The following is a 14,644-nucleotide window of genomic DNA, read 5'->3' as shown; positions in this document are numbered from 1 at the left end:
GAAGGGAAGGGAAGGGAAGGGAAGGGAAGGGAAGGGAAGGGAAGGGAAGGGAAGGGATAAATTTCTGTTCCATCTGTTTCACGCTCACGCCCTGAAAAATTGAGACATTTTGAGATTAAGTGAATTTCTTGAGCCTGGCGAGGAGGTTTTTTGGGACAATGATGCACCAGGGTGTATTTATGTCACAGGAGCGAATTCTCTGGGATTTAGGGCATCTCCTCCCTGGAGCAAGCTCTGTGCTCCAAATTCCAGGAGTGCAACCTCTCCTCAGGCTGTGGAGAAAAGAGGATTTCACCCTCAGAGCAGCTAAATCCACCTGCAGGGGGAAAGGCACCAGCAGCCTCTTGTCCCAGACGGAATTATCTTGGGAACCACATTTAACTCAGGCTTTCACTTTGTTTCAGTTCAAACACAGAAAAAAAAAAAATGTGGATACAGAGAGGTATTTACACAGCGTTTATTTTTAGATTTAATCTGATGCAGAAATGGGAATTAAAAAAAAAATATATCAAGCAAGGGGAAGGTGAAAATGAATTTTTGAGATGTGGCTGGACCTGATGCACCTCGTAATAAGATTTAGGGAGATCAATATGTTGATGGAATATTCTCTGGAACAAATATTCCGAGAGGAAAGTGGGGCAAGGATGGCTGGGGGCTTTCCAAGCCTTTGGATCAGCGCTGCAGAAATAGGAGGAATATCCAGTCTGGAAAAAAGACGGAGTTTAAGCTCTCAGTTAGAGAAAACCCCAATATGTTCAGGAATTTCACTCCATGGAGGGATGATTAATTTACAATTCTCTCTCTAATGAAGGCTTTACTCTTGTTAAGGGGTTATTCTCATTTTTTGGGTGAGCTCAGATCAGGCACCTTTGGCTTGGATCATCCCCATCATTGACCAGGGAGGTGAAACACCAAAAAGGGAGGATTTTCCATAAAAAGAATGTGCCAGAGGTTTCCAGTGCCAAACTCTCCTGTCACAGCCCCAGCAGCTGGAAGAAGAACTCAACCCTGAAAGCAGCACTTGGATTCTGAGCCATGTCTTTTGTTCTGCACACACACTTGGAAAAGACTTCCCAAAATATTGACTGACAAAGATTTTAAACTGTGCTCCAGAGCTTTACAACACAAAAACACCCCCTGAATTTATCCCTTTGTGGTTGTGTTGCAGCAGGGATGAGTCAGAGTTTGTGAGCACAAGCTCAGGCTGCAGGGCTGTGTTCTGGGGAGGATTCTCCTGCTCCTTGGGCTCCTGCTGAACATGGAGATTTTTATTAACTGAGGGTTGAAAATTAATTTTAAAGATGGATTTGGGTCCCTGGATGTGCAAAGGAATCCCTGGGAATATTCGTGGTCAGGCTTGATGGGGCTTGGAGCAACCTGGGAGAGTGGAAGTTGTTCCCACCATGGCAGGGGGGTGACCTTTAAATATCCCTTCAAACCCAAACATTTCCATGATTCATTCAAACCAGTTCAGATAAAATGAGATAATTTACAGGAAATTTGATTTAAAACCTCCCAATTATTGGAGTCTGGTAAAAAAAAAGGACTGAAGGAGATGTTGTTTGTGTTGAATATTTGTTATCATGGCTGGGTTGTGGAAAACTGATTCTTAAAATTGAGGCTGAGCCCCAGCCAAAGCAAAGCTCAGCTTTTCCAGAGAAAAGCTTGGATCCCTGGAAGTGTCCAAGGCCATCCTGGACAGGGCTTGGAGCAGCCTGGGATCCTTGGAGCAGCCAAGGATGGTGGAAGGTGTCCCTGGGCATGAGCTGAGTGATCTTTCATGTCCCTTCCACCCAAACCATTCCCCGATTCCACAATGATTCCATGAGGATTCCATGAGGATTCTGTGAGCATTCCATGATGATTCCATTACGATTCCATGAGGATTCCATGATAATTCCATTATAATTCCATTATGATTACCTGACAATTCCATGATAATTCCATGATGATGATTCCATGATAATTCCATGATGATTCCATTACGATTTCATGAGGATTCCATGATAATTCCATTATGATTACATGACAATTCCATGATAATTCCATGATGATTCCATTACGATTCCATGATGATTCCATGATAATTCCATGACATTCCATCCCCTCAGGCCGTGCAAGGCCGTGACCCACACCTGACTCATCCTCCTGGCACACAATCAACAAAATTTGTGTTTTTCATGAGTCACAGCCCTCACCTGTGAGTGATCAAAAGGAAAAACTGGACCCAGCCCCTCCTGAGATCACAATCTCAGCCCATCTGTGCCTTCAGACCCTGCAAATCTCCTGGAACAAAAACTGTTTGGAGGGGAAAAATCCCAAATAAACGATTTCAGGGAGAAGTGAGGTCACTGCAGGAGCTGTCAGACCCCGTTAGCTCCAACATGAGGCTGCAACGTGGATTTATGGCCCAGCACAGATCTCTCTTGAGGGATTTTGCCAGGAAGGATGGATCCCTCCGTTTTCTTTTTGTACCTAGATACAAAATTCAGCAGAATTAAAAAAAAAAAATACAAAAAAAAAAAACCCAGCTGACAAAAGAATAAAAGGATATGGGGAACATCTAGAGGAGAAATTTAGGGTTTTAAAAGGATGTGGCATAAAAAAAAAAATCTGAGTTTTGTCCTCAGCCTGATGTCTGGCCAAAGGCTCAATCAACTTTTCCTCAACTTCATGGAGATTTTATATTTTTTTCCCATTGTTTTTCCTTGGTTAATCCACTGCTCCTGTCTCCATCTCTGATCTCAGCCACAGCAGGAATTTTTTTTTAGGATCATTCCTCAAAAATTGGAATTCATTTGGATTCAGGAGAGCCCAAGATGTCCCTGTGTATTTTCATGCACCACCCAAGTGCCACCAAACCAGATCCACGGCTTTTTTCTGTGCTTTATATTGAAAAAACTCTGCCACAAATGCCCAAATGACGCCAAATTTTTCATTCTTCCATTTTTTCCCCTTCACATATGGTAGTAGTTTTTCCATTAAAAAAAAACTAAAAAAAAGAAAAAGCAGCACGTCCATGACATTTGCTAAGGATAAAAAAAAAATAAAATAAAATAATTAATTTTCATTGGGAAGTTCTCTCTTTTGGAAGGAAAACAATGCTTTTGAAACTCATGTTTTAAAAAAGTGTCGTCGCTTGTGTCAGGCTGAAAATATTTGGCTGGAGTTCAAGTGCAATGAAAACAGTTTTTGAAACGTCCAGGTTTACAGTAAAACAGACATTCCAGCCTTCACACAGCTCTGGATCCAGAAAATCCTCAGGAACACTCGGGACAACCCACCCCGGAGACATCGAGCAGCTGTTTTGCCATTCCAGCCGTGAAAAAACTGGAAAAAAAGAGGATTTTGGGACATTTCTTGGTTTCCCACAGCACGGGGGTTGTTGTGTGGGCAAACAACAGATCCAGCAAATCCAACCCTGTTTTTCCCAAGATCTTGGACCCTCAGCAGCAAAATAATGGGAAATAAATGTGGAGGGAAGTTTCTCCTTCACTTGAGGAATCGAATGTTGGGTGAGGTTCAGGGAAGGGAGATTCCAGTGGGACGATGGAAGGAAGGAGACCTCGCTCCGAGGGCACTCAGGGATGGATCCCACCAACTTCCAGCTTCCCAAATCCACCTAAAACAGGGACAGCAGCCACGCCACTGCCTCTGATTCAGGAGATAAATACAGAGGAAAGTCTCCTTCACTTGAGGAATCAAATGTTGGATGAGGTTCAGGGAAGGGAGATTCCAGTGGGACGATGGAAGGAAGGAGACCTCGCTCCGAGGGTGTTCAGGGATGGATCCAACCAAATTTTGTGCTTCCAGCTTCCCAAATCCACCTAAAACAGGGACAGCAGCCACGCCGCTGCCTGTGCCACACATCCGTATGTGCCACATGCCACGTAATTAACTTAATTAGCCAAAGCCCGACGAGCAACAGGCGTCGGGACTGCTCCCCAAACCATCAACGTGACAGGAGAGCCGGGGCTAATTAACACCTCCTTAATACCTCCACAAATACCAAACCTGCTGCCGGGAGAAATAGTTTCACACTTCCTTATCAAATTAGGGCGAAAGCACTCCTAATGAGCGAAAATCAATTAGTGCGACACCCAAATGAATGTATTTGTGCTGTCAGCAAGAGATATTTGCATAACAGTTTGCGAGGGCAGGGGAGATGCTGGAGATGCTTCGGGTTCTTAATGAGGAGCTGCTGCTGGAAAAATTGTTTTATCCGAGTCCCGACAGCACCAGGAGCATCACAGGGGATCCTGCGGGGTTGTGTGTCCCAAAAATCCCTCAAATTCCAGGTGAATGTGGTGAGTAAGGAATGGGAATGATTTTCCATCAGGGCATTGCTGATGGAGACCTGGCTCTTCTCTCATTTTCCCAGAGAGGTGAATTCCTCTTCAGAGCCTCTCCAGGGGAAAAATAAACAGCTGGAAATGGTACCTAAGGAGCCAAAATAGCTCTTGGAAAATCATCCTTCGTTTTGTGTTGTTGTTAAAAGCTCTAATTAAATTAGAGGAGTGGCTCAGGAACAAACGGAGCGGAGAGCGACAGACAGCAAGAGATTTTGATCAGATTTAGGGTTTTTTTTTTATAGCTACTTAAAACATTTCCTTGCAGTTCTGGTGTCTTCCAACGTAGCCTTGACCTTGGAGTTAATTGTTTTGGAGCTGTGTTTGTGACTAATTCCAACGTGCCTCAATGGAATTGCCATGGAATCACAGAACCATGGAATGGTTTGGGTTGGAAAGGACCTTAGAGCCCATTTAATTCCAATCCACTATCCCAGGTTGCTCCAAACCCCACCCAGCCCGGCCCTGGATACTTCCAGGGATGGGGCAGCCACAGCTTCTCTGGGCAGAAATGTAAATATTAAAATATAAATGTTTTTAAAAAATTATAAATATAAGAATGGCAGAAATATGGACCAAAATAACTTCCCACCAAGCTGAAATCCTGAATTCCTCTCAGGATGCACACACACACCCCCTAAACAGCCCTGACAGCATTTCCCAGCCCATTTTCTCCTTTAAAATCCAATGGCCAATTCTCCAGCTTGGGAAAAATCCAGTCAATAGAAGGCAGAACATTTTCCTGGTAAAACAAAATCAGATTTGAAGATGCGTGGGCAGGGTGATGCTCTGTGATGATCCCAAGCTTTTCACATCCTCAGTGTTATTTTCCAAGGACAATAATAACTGTGTTCATCCAAACCCATTAGGCACTCAATTCCAACGTTTTTAGAATCCCTGCTTTCATTTCAGTCAGGTTATTAAAAGGTGTGGGCACTGGGGGTTTTATTTTAATCCCCCAAAAAATAAAAAATATAGAAGCAAACAGCTCCATTTATTTCACATCTTTGGAATCATCTGCAGCAAATATAAAATGATTTCTAAAATTGGGATTGGTGTCCCCCAGGTTGGGGGGGATGAGGTCCTTTCCAACCCAAAATATTCCTCAGTTCTAAATCCATGCTGGTGGTCATGCCAAGGAAATTTCCCCAGGAATTTTCCTCTTGACCCCCTCAATCTTTTGGGATTCCACTTTTCACTGGATTTTCTGGGGTTTCTTTCATTTACCCACAGTGGGGTTTGGCTGCTGTGGGATCCACAGCTCCAGGAATTCCCAACGTGCTGGGATTGCAGCCTCTCCATTTACCACGGCTTCACGCATTCCCTGGATTCATTCTGCTATTCCACAGCAATTCCAGCTGCCCTGGGAGCTCCACCATCCCCTCCTCCAGCACATCCATCACCCAGGAGGCTCCAGGTAACACAACAGGGTTTGGATCCCTGGCTCTCACCCAGAAAACCGGGAGGAAAATCAGTAATATTTTAACTTTCTGCACTAAAAACGCTCTGCTGGGCTCAGTCCTTTCCTTATCTCTGCTTTTTATCTGGCAGCCACGGAGAGAGCATTTCCTAAAGCAAGCAGGGCCCGCAGAGAAGTTCTAAACAGAGATTCCGGGGAAAGCAGAGATGCTGTCCCGGGCTGGTTGTTTCTAGCAGGAGAAATTTGGGATAAAGAGGACGAAATTTGGGATAAAGAGGACGGAATCCGGGGCTGGGAATTCTGGGCCAGAGCCACACGTGCTGAAACTCCACCCTGGGGAAGGTGGACATCCCAAGCCGTGACAGATCTTTACATTTTCTTACACAAACGTGGAGAATTCCCCAAATCGTCCCAAAATTCCCTAAATCACCCCAGCAAACAATTCCCAGCAGGAAAAGGAGGCAGTCCTGGGAGGAGAGCTGTAAGGAAAATGGGGCCAAACTTTGTGGCAGGACAAGGGGAATGCTTTTAAAATGCAGGATTTGGGTTGATTCAGATTGGATATAAGGAAGGAGATTTTGCAGAGAGGGTGGGGAGGCCCTGGAATGGAATTCCCAGAGAAGCTGTGGCTGCCACATCCCTGGAAATGTCCAAGGAGGGAACTTGGAGCAAGCTGGGATAATGGAAGGTGTCCCTGCCCATGCAGGGATTGGAATGAAATGGCCTTTAAAGGTCCCTTTCTACCCAAACCGTTTGATGATTTATGATTATTTGTCCAAGAAAATGAAAATCAATTGCAGCTTCCTGTCAAATTTTATGCTAAAAGAAAGAAAATTCCATGGAAACAGATCTTTCCTCTCCTCTCACATCACTCCATGGTCTGCTGAGTGCTGTTTTCTCTCTGAAAATAAATGTTCTCGTGTTCTGTCTGGGTCTAATGTACATTTTGAACCCTGTGAGGGAGATGTTTGAAAGAAATCAGGTTTTCATCTCCTGGAAAGGATGGGAGGCTGCAAGGTCAGTGCCTGAACCAGACGGGAGCAGATCAGCTCCTAATGAAGAAAGCAAATATTAGTGAGGAAAGGAGGGAAAATAAATTCAGAAAGGACTGAAACCAGAAGGATCCCCAGCCTCGTGGGAGAACAGTGGGAACGAGGGGGACCACAGGAGCTTGGAAAACCCCATCAGCCTCTTATAGACACCGCCAAAATTATTCCTATTTACACACGAAAAGATTGGCACGGGACTGATGATGCAAAGCAGCTCCCGGGGCAGGACAAATAGCTGGAATAAATACCTGGAAAAAGAGCTGGGAAAGGCTGTGCCATTAACGCTGAGCAGCTCCTGCGGCTGAGGCATCACCTGGCGCGGTAATTAACGCGCTGGAGGTGCAGTCATTCCCTAAATGAGTCGTTTCTAAGGACACATCCATGGATCTGGGGTGGAATTCCTCTCCCAGCACAGCCTGGGGGGAGCGCAGGGCCCAGCTTGGCAGGAGGTGATGCACACACACCATGTGCTGGGGAGTAACAGCGGCTTTTTTTAGCTTTGCAGGCTTTAAATAGTCTGGAAGGCGGTGAGAACACCCTGGAAAAGCAAAATCCCCCCTGCCTGGCATCCTCACGGTGCGTGGGGATACAGGAATCCTGCTGGGAGGTGTTTGGCAGCTCCAGGGGGGTTTGTAAAACCTCACAGGTGTTTTGGGATGGGTTCACCCTGGAGCTCTGCGGAACTCTTCTCTTCTCTGAGCAGCCTTTCCTCAAGGGATGCTCCAGGAATAATCCTGGACCTGTCACATCAGGCTCGGAGCCCCTTGCAGGGCCTGAAGGGGCTCCAGGAGAGCTGGAGAGGGACTGGGGACAAGGGATGGAGGGACAGGAGCCAGGGAATGGCTCCCAGTGCCAGAGGGCAGGGATGGATGGGAGATTGGGAATTGGGAATTCCTGGTTGGGCTGGAATTCCCAGAGCAGCTGTGGCTGCCCCTGGATCCCTGGAAGTGTCTAAGGCCAGGCTGGAAGGAGCTTGGAGCACCCTAGGACAGTGGAAAGTGTCTCTAGGCACGGCAGGGGTGGAACAAAAGAGTTTTAATCTCCTTTCCAAACCAACCCATTCCATGATTCCATCCTCCACGTTTAATCCCACATTTATTGCCTCACCCCTGAGTCATTCTTAGTGCTGCACAAAAATGAGTTCTTGGCAGGTGACAAGGGACAAATGCCACCCCCAGATTTGGGTCAGTGTCTCGATGTCACTCTCTGGTGTCCAGCAGCAGCACGAGGGGACCGTGGGCTCACCAAGGAATGAATATTCCGTGACCACTGTCGGCCCTGGAGGGCAGGGGGAGAACACCCCAACACCCCAACACCCCAATGGGCTCGGTTGCAGGGTTGGGCTGCTTCCCTTTCCTCCTCAGAGGGAAAAACGAGGCCCAGCATCCGTCCCTAAAGCAGGAGGCCGCCGAGAGCCTGAATCAGAAGCCAAATTACAGCAGCGAGTGTTTATGTTTGACATCACCCAGTAAAATCTCCCCACGACAACCTCAAGGAGCTGCTGCATTTCCAAACTCCAACAGGACCAAACAAAACGTTTCCTTCCTGCTTTTCCAAGCCCTTGGGAAGCGCTGCGGCAAAGCTCCTTCAAGGCACGCTGAAATGTCACCGACCTCCCCAAGACAAATATATCTTTTCAGCAATTTAAATGGCAATCAGGGAGCTGCTTTTTCTGATTAATATGGGCAAAGTTGGCGGCCACAGCAGGGGACTGATGAGGCTAATCCCTCAATGTCCTTGAGAACAGGACGCCTGATTGCTCCAAAGCCACTGGAAGTGCATAATGAGGAGGGATCAGGACCGGGATGCCCCATCCCTCCTGCTCCAGTTTTTTGGATGTTTGCACCCCAGCTGCCTCCACGGGAAGGATTTGGATGTGATCTCCAGAGGGCATGGCTAATGAAATGAGGAGTAGGAGAGGTTATTCAAGGCCAGAGTTGGAATTTAGGATTTTTGGGTGGTTCTGGCTCTCTGCATGGGCAGAGATGGACCTAAAGAACCTGGAGATGTGGATATCCCACAGAATAACCTGTGCTTCCAGTGCTGCTGCAGCAGGCGCCCACCACGGGCAGGTACCCACAATTAAATCCAGAAACAACTGTCCAGTGCCCTTTTCTCAGGGAATTCAGTGGGAGAAGGACAGGGATCACTGCCACTCTTCCCTCCTGCACATGGGACCAGATATCTGTGGGACCAGGAGAGCCCTGGAGCAGCCAAGGTTGGTAGCTCAGCGCCCATCTGAGGACCAAATCCACATTTTCCTCTTCATCCTTTGAATCCAGGCTCGTCTCTCCCTGGCTTCTCCGTGCTCAGAGCAGCAGCCATGGGGTGTTTTTCAGGCAGCGCAGTCGCCCACTGCATCCCTGCTGAGAAATGAGGAATTTCACGGCTTATTGAGCACTGCAAATCGTCACAGCAGATAAGACACGGCCCCAAATTATTTAATTCATTTTTTCTTGCAGTTGTTACACGTTGAGAAATTCCCGTCGTGCCACAGCCTACAAAGCCAGGCTCACTTTCCTCCTCCCAGTGCTCTGAGCTGAGCTGGAAACACCCATGGAGGGGATGGAATCCCTGCCCTCTACCTCCTGCAGCTCTCCCCACTTCCTAAAATCCAAGGGCTCCTTGTCCTGGTAGCATTCCCACAGCCCCAGGAGCAGTTGGTGGTGTTTTCCAAGGAGCACAGCTTCCAGAGGGACTTCCCATTTATCCTTTCATTTGGAAATCTGTGCCTGCCTCCTTGGGATTTCTCCAGGTGGGATTTAAGGATTAGGACCAAGTTTTGCAGAAGGGAGCAATTGGAGCTGCTGCAATGGACGCATCCGTGTTGCTTCCTGCAGAGTGGAGAGGAGGAATCATCACTCAGACAGAGTTATTCCTAATTTTTGCTGCTTATGGGGTAAAATTTTCCTTATGAGCAGCTTTGGTCCTGCTTAACTTCCCAGTCCAAAGGGTGAGCCAGGTGTGTCCAGACAATGTTCCCTTTCATGGGCTGCATAAACCAAGAGGAGCAGCTGGAGATCTTCTCCATATCCTGGTGTGCCTCTGCCCTCCTCCAAAACCAGCTCACCTCCCATGTCCATCCCCCAGGGAAAAGCCAAGGATATCTTCCCACTGGATTCATTTTTATCCTAAATGTTACGAGCAAAGAAATGCAGAGAATTAACAGAAATGGCTCCAGCTACAAATAGAATTTACAATTATTTGAAATCAGATTCCAGTGATAACAACACCTCATTTTTTTATTGAGGACGCAAAACATTCCCAGGTTCAGGCATCCCTCGTGCTCTGGCAGCGCTGGGAAGGTTGGAAGGGATCAGAAGTGCCCTGACAGGTACCAGTGACCCCCACACAGCCATTTCCAGCCAAACCATCCCTCCTGACTGCACTTCCAGCCCTGCATCACAGGGATGCCGTGGGGAATCAAACCCACCCCTCCAGCCTTTAATGCCATGGATTTTTGCAGTTTGGCCGGAATTGCTGGGGCCAAGGAGGAGGTGGCACATCCGTGTCCCACAGGAGCCGGGAATGCCCTGGGGTGGCACCTGGCCCAGGGCAGGGCACATTTCCAGCCCCCCCTTTTCCCTGGCAGGGTGGGACACCGGCTGCCAGGATCTCTCACCATCTGCTCATCTGCTGCCGCAGAGCGATTCTAAGCGAGTTACAAATTGGTAATGACCTGAATATTCCAGCGCTGGCACATTTGTAATTAGTAATTCGCTAATTTGCTCTCAGATCTTTCTCTCTCCTGTACAGCTCAGGCTGCTTTGCAAGACAAATGTTCGTTTCCCTGGAATACCTTTCCTCCCCTTGGATCGCAGAGCAGCCCGCCCCAGGGCCCAGCCTGCAGCAGACGGCAACTCTGCCACCTTAGGATGGCTCTGGAAAACTGCAGGAAAAATCCAGCCTGAAATCCCGCTGGGCACTTCTCCATCTTCCATCCTCCTCCTCCTTCCATCCTCCCCTCTCCACTCATTGTCCTCAGCCCTCCAGTCTCCAACCCCAATCCTTTGTTTTCCATCCTTCACCCCACATCCCCAATCCTCCATTTTCCACCTTCCACTTCCCATCCTTCATCCTCCACCCTCCATTTTCCACCTTCCACTTCTCATCCTTCATCCTCCACCCTCCATCTTCCACTCCCCACCCTTTCTCCTCAATCCTCCCTTTTCTACCCTCCAATCCTTTATCTTCCACCATCCATCGTTCAACCTCCATCCTCCACTCTCCATCCTCGATCCTTCATCTTCCATCCTCCACAATCCATCTTCCAATCTCCATCCTTCATCCTTCACTCTCCACCCTTTGCCCTCAAACCTCCATTCTCCACCTTCCATCCCCTTCTCTTCCACCCTCCATCCTCCATCCTCATCTTCCATCTCCATCCTCCACCCTCCATTCTTCACCCTCCATTCTCCATCCTCCATCCTCCATCCTCATCCCATCTCCATCCTCCACCCTCCACTCTCCATCCTCCACCCTTCACCCTCCATCTTTCACCCCTGTCCTCACAGAATTCCCAAAACACAGAGCAGGAGGACAAACCACACCTGGAGAACATTTCTTTCACACCTGTGGTGCTGCACATCCCTGTCCTGTTCCCTGCTGCAGATCCTGGCCTGGGGTTGTTACACCTGGATTTCCACTGCTGGAGGTAGATTCTTCCCAAAGATCCAAAATGGGAATTTGGCTCCGTGCTGGAGGAGGTTTTATCTACTCCCAGCCATGTTTGAAGGATTTCCCCAAGCCCAGAGCTCCTCGTGGTCACCACAGTGGGAATGGCCGAAGATCCTGGAGGGATCCCAACCTGAGCACTCAGCCTGGGAAATATTGGTGTTAAAATCTGAAATTTGGCAGGAAAAGCACGTGGTCACACCAAGGTGGGGACACCAAACTCCTCCCCAGCTCCTCTTGCAGAGACCTCGGTGCTGCTTTTTCCCCGAAGTGCAGCTCAGCAGCACGATCCCTGTTCCATAAATATTCCTCCACCAGGAGAAATCACCTGCTGGCAGCATGGGAAAGGAAGTTTTTCCCTGGAAAACTCCCCTGGCGTGTCCCTAGGCAGTCACCTCCACAGCTGGCAGCATCCTCAGAGTCGGAGCTGTAACATTAGAAACACTTGGAATTGCTCTGTGTCCCAGAAATCTGATCCTACAGAGCCACAATTAAACAGATGAGCCATCAGAAAATATTTAATGCTTGCAACAGGTTTTCCTTCTCAGCCCCATTGGATAAAGGGATACTGGTGGGAAAATCCAGGGAGGCTGTGGCTGGAGTTCAGCAGAAGTACTAATGAGAGGGAAAACAATGTTCCTTTTAGGCCCGGGGCTTCAGGAGTCCCAAATTCCCAACATCCGAGCTAACACATCTGAAACGACTCCCGAGTCCCAGCCCTGAAGTCTGTTTACATTTTGGAGAGCAGCCAAGAGGTGGCTTAACGTGGGTAAGGAATTTGTGTTGAAATAGGATTCCTTCCCGGGATATCCCTGGGGCTCCAGCCCTTCTCCATGAGCTAAAGGGGACACAATTCCTTCCCGGAATATCCCTGGGGCTCCAGCCCTTCTCCATGAGCTAAAGGGGACACAATTCCTTCCCGGAATATCCCTGGGGCTCCAGCCCTTCTCCATGAGCTAAAGGGAATGGATTTGGCTTTTCCAACCCCCTACACCTGGCCAGTTGTTCATCCCCAGTGGAGCTAAATCCATGGAGAGCCGTCCCTGGGCAGCAGGAATGGTGTTGGAAGGATGGGAAGCACAGGGAAGTGACAGAGCACAGAATCATGGAATCGTTAAGGCTGGAAAAGACCTCTAAAATCATCGAGTCCAACCATTAACAGAGTCCTTCAGGTCAGGAAAATGAGGGTGGGGACTGGGCTCCGATCCCAGGGAACAGGGACAGGATGGGAGGAAATGGCCTCGAGCTGTGGGAGGCTCAGGTTAGATAAAGGGAAAATTCCTTCTTGGGAAGGAATGGCACAGGGTGGAATCCCCACCCTTGAAGGGATTCAAAAGCCAATTTAAAATGTGGATGTGGCACTTGGGGACAGGGATCAGCTCTGGGGAATTGCTGGACTCAACCTTGGAGGGCTTTTCCAGCCTTGATGATTCCATGATTTGGTGATTCTCCCATGAGGAAGAGACTGGAGCTACTTTAAGGAGGGAAAATGTGGTTTTTAAATAGAACAAACAGCAAAGAACTTCCCCCATTTCCCAATTCCAGCTGAAGGAATTCCTTCCACTCCTTCCAATTATCTTGCATGAGCTTGAGGGAGGAGAACTCAAATCTCATCAGATCCTTCCGACTTAAATAATGATCACCAACATATTTTTTTTTTCAATAGGCTTTGGTGCCTCTGCAATCCATATTTCCTTCTCATACATGGAATTTCACATGTTTCCAACAAGAAATTTATGATTATTTATTAAATGTGATATTCATTTGTTTTAGTCTCATCTTACTGATGTATTTTCCATCAATGTTCCTCTGAGTCTTTCTAAGCTTTTCAAGAGGATTAAAAGTTTTATGCATTTGTTGCTCAAGGTGCTCATCAAAGTTGTTTTGATACAATAATAATAATAATAATAATAATAATAATAATAATGATAATAATAATAATTTAAAATAGAAGGATACAGGTGCATTTCAAGAGTTCAAGGTGGAAATTGGGCAGGAAAATGTTCCTGATGGACACCAAACACCACAGAAAAAACTCAGGGTTTGCTGGGCCTCAGAAAAACTAAGAGTACAATAAGGTCAGGTAGGAAATTCCTACCTTAGGACATGAGTCAGGATTCCAAACCCTCATATTTTAGGGAATTAGATCATCTAATTAATTTCCTCCGTCAGGCCTGAATTGCTCCTCGTATTTTTGAGAGTGCTCCATTAAATAATACAATTAATTGTGGCTGTGTGTGAGGATATCACAGATCCTGGTTTGGGATATCCAGAAAAAAGGGGTATGTCTCTCTTCCCTCACATTTATTGAAGTGATATTATGTTTATTTATCATATAATCATATTATATCATATTATATCATATTATATCATATTTGTTGATTTAATGTCATCTATATATACACCATATATATATATACATACCCCGTATTTATTGATATAATACCATATATAATACCATATTTATTGATATAATGTCATATTTACTGATATATTTGGGCTGCTGCCTGTCCCACCAGTTCACCCCCAGTGGATGTGGGCACCCTCCAGTTTCCAGCCCAGAACTGGGAATTTCTGCCCCATTTCTGCCCCAGCTCATTTCAGATTTGAGGCTTCCTCAGGGAACAAATCCTGCAAACAAGGGAAAGATTCCCATTGGGATTCTTTCTCCCAGCACCACTTTATGTCTAAATCACAATGTCTAAGATGACCTTCAGTCTGTCTGAACTTTTCCCCGGGGAGCAGGATGAAGAGGAATTTGCATGTCCAACCCTTTTTTTCCCTGACATTTGCTGGCACGTGGATGGAGCTTCATTAGCTCCACATTATTTATTTCATCTTCCCATTTTCATTCCGGCCTTTGATTACCCAATAACTCTGGAAATTATTTGGAAGCCTACAAGGGGGTTCAGCCTAAATAACAACTCTGCCACCTGACCCTCATTATTCTCCTCTTCCTTTATTTTACATAGGCAGAACAGGAGGGAAAATAAAAAAGGATTAAAAAAAACCCAACCCCACGGGGACAGACGCACATTCCTGCTCCAGCTTTTATCTCTGGGAATGCTGGAAGCCCTCAGATGTCTGAGCAATGCCGAGTTGTTACAGCACTGCTGGGATCAATGGCTCCATTAATCTTTCAGAGGCTGCCT

Source organism: Parus major, chromosome 7 (assembly GCF_001522545.3).
Source record: "Parus major isolate Abel chromosome 7, Parus_major1.1, whole genome shotgun sequence".
NCBI lineage: Eukaryota > Metazoa > Chordata > Aves > Passeriformes > Paridae > Parus > Parus major.
The sequence above is the reverse complement of the archived record's forward strand: the minus strand, read 5'-3'. Positions refer to the sequence as shown.